The following is a 3,080-nucleotide window of genomic DNA, read 5'->3' as shown; positions in this document are numbered from 1 at the left end:
TTCCAACTTGTGACCCCAATTAAATGTAGGCCTCAAGTTGTATTTATTTTTTTCCTTTAAAAATACAAGTTGATTTTAAAACATAGTTTAGTTACCATATCAAGAATCAATCATCAAAGGCAAAAAAAATCTACATGATATTATAATGTAATACAATCAATCTTTAAGAACTGACAGCACTTTACACCCTAGAAATGGCTACCTCGCAAAACAAATTTATAAGTTTATATTAAGACAATAGTTTCATATATATCATTATATGTTCGTAGCAAACAGAAAACAAAATCTAAAGAGAAATGGGTGAAAATGGTGACAAAAAGGAACAATGAAATTGAGTGGAGATGGAGAAGAAGATAAGGAAGAGGATAAATGAACAGTGGCGAAAGTAGTAAAAGAAAGAAAGAACAGAGAAAAGGAAGAAATAATGGAGTTGCGTGGTACTAGAGAAAAGACCCATCGAACCATAGGTGTAAGCAGGGTGACCCGTTTCTTTGGTGGGTCATATAGACCTTTCAGCTTCCTCTTCAATGCTTATAAGTGTTGTATGAGTCATTGGGAAATGATGGAGAAAAAAAGGCAAATTTAGCTTAAATAAACTCTCTCATCGTGTCTGTTTGTGTATGACCCTACCATCCCTTCGTCCCGTTTCTTTGCTCGCCTAAGTGCTCTCTGCTCTGCTTTCCTTCTCTCACATGTCTGAATCTTCAAAGCTAACACTTTCTCGGTTCAATAATATTAGTTCCTCAACATTTCTCTAAAACAACAACAACTTCCCCGCTCATCACTGTCACTTCAAGTTTACTCTGTTTTGGCAGCAAACAACTACAAGGACCTCCCTGTTTTTGCCTGCCTCTGGGTTATACTGTACTTTTCCTTTGTACGTTAAAAGAAAAAAAAAGAAAAGGAAAATCTGTTGTCAAGTTAGTTGCAGTTTTAGTGGATCCAAGTCACCACTTAGAGAGGGGGGAAAATGACTGAGCAGCAAAATTCAGAAACAGAGTGCAGTTCCAACTCATTGTCTTGGCCTCCACGATCACCTACATCGCCTGGGTCAACTCATTCACCTCATCCTAACTCGCTCCCTGGCTCAACCAGGACTCTAAATGGTAAACCTGAAACCACCTGTGATACTAATAGAAAGATGAAGAGAATGAGGGATTCAAGCAAGCACCCAGTTTACCGTGGCGTCCGAATGAGGAGCTGGGGCAAATGGGTGTCAGAAATCCGCGAGCCACGCAAGAATCCCGCATTTGGCTCGGTACTTTCCCTACTCCAGAAATGGCAGCTCGGGCACACGACGTGGCCGCTTTAAGTATCAAAGGCAACTCAGCCATTCTCAACTTCCCTGAACTCGCCAACTCTTTACCTCGACCCGTGTCATTAGCACCCCGCGACGTCCAAGCTGCGGCAGCCAAAGCTGCCCAAATGGGAAACTTGGACTCCCCATCACCATCCACTACATCATCATCTTCCACTTCAACATTGTCATCATCGTCATCCCTATCCTCTCTGGTTTCTCACTTGGACTTATCTTCAGCGTCAGACGAATTAACCGAGATAGTGGAGCTACCAAGTCTAGGGACAAGTTACGAGTCGGTGGAGTTGGGGAGTGAGTTTATATTCGCAAACTCGATGGACGGATGGTTTTACCCTCCACCATGGCTTGAAAGCATGGAAGACTGTGAGTACGTTTGTAATCAGTTAGTAGTACCCGAGAGCGTTTTACAAAACGGCTTCAAACAAGGTTTGCTATGGGATTACTAGTACTTTTTTTCTTTTTTCCTTTGGTGGTTTGTGAATGTGATGTTGTGTGTGTGTGTGTGTGTGTGTGTGTTTTAAGCCCTTTTGCTTTTCTTTGAAGGGCCAAAACTCTTGTCATTTTCTTCTCTCTGTTTATGTGATCTCTTTCAATGAATTCACAATGTACAGTGCTTATAATGGGAAGTCATAAGATTTATTCCCTTTTTCAGGACCTGAAATAAAAGCCTCTCTTCCCTCTTTCTCTCTTGAGAGAGATCATTAAGTTCAACAATGAAACTCTCTGTTTCTGTTTTTTTTTTTTTTGTTCAAGGGAGAGACAAACAGACCATCTAATCTTGTTTCACATCAACAGCTGGAAAAAGGGGAATTATACATAAAACAATTTAATCAAATCAAATCAAGGAAAGAAAAAGGAATTATGCTAAAAAATGCTTTTCAAATTCAATCAAACATGTAGTGAAAACAGGGGCCTGCCACCAAATTCCCCTTGCCAGATGTCAGATAGTTGTAAAGGTATTTTAAAATTGAATTTATTTTACTATATTTGAATATTATTTTTAATGAATTGCCCTCGTGCATATAAACGCTTCATTATTTGTGAGAAAAAGAAATAAAATATCAAACCAAATTATGTGTTCATCGAATACTGATTGATGAATTAAAGCTAAAAAGAAAGTTCCTAAAAATCAAAGGGCTGTCCCTTAAAAAGAAAAGAGGCAATGGATACGTCAGAACCTGATTCAATAATGTTGATCTCCAAAACGACACTGTCTCTTCTTTAGCATTACCACAACTCCTTTTTTTTCTTTTCTTTTGTTCATAATATTTCACAGATAATTATTTTATATTTAACAAAAAGGGGTATGGAATATTTTTTAAATACAATGATGGATCCCTCAATAGTTTATTTACGTGTTTCATGGTTGACCTCAATAGTTGAGATGGATAGCATTATTGCCGTATATATTCACCACTGCATTTAAGCCAGATCACGCCCACGTACGTTCCCCCACAATATTTTGCTTTTCTTATATATAATCATGAGATTATGATATTAGATTTTCTTAGCCCTATGCTTGCCATTTGTTACCACTAGCGGTGTGCATAGCCGGGCCAGGTCAGGTTTAAAAAATAGGTCTAAAATTTTACCTAAATTCGACCCAGATAACAATGTTAAAATTCGAGTCCGACCCAGCTTATATTAATTTTTATATAATTTTAATATATATAATACATCAAAAATACTAAAAATATCAAAATAAATATTTCCTAACAAATTGAAAATAAATTTTAAAAAATATGTATACTTAAATAACACT

General features: G+C 37.3%; 1 pseudogene; it reads left to right on the top strand.

Annotated features, from left to right (window-relative positions):
• The first annotated feature begins 694 nt into the window (after positions 1–694).
• Positions 695–1,824, top strand: LOC121217557 (ethylene-responsive transcription factor TINY-like; annotated as a pseudogene).
• The last annotated feature ends 1,256 nt before the right edge of the window (positions 1,825–3,080 follow it).

The sequence above is a fragment of the Gossypium hirsutum genome, chromosome D05, assembly GCF_007990345.1.
Source record: "Gossypium hirsutum isolate 1008001.06 chromosome D05, Gossypium_hirsutum_v2.1, whole genome shotgun sequence".
Classification (NCBI taxonomy): Eukaryota; Viridiplantae; Streptophyta; class Magnoliopsida; order Malvales; family Malvaceae; genus Gossypium; species Gossypium hirsutum.
This window is presented reverse-complemented; position numbering and strand designations above follow the sequence as displayed.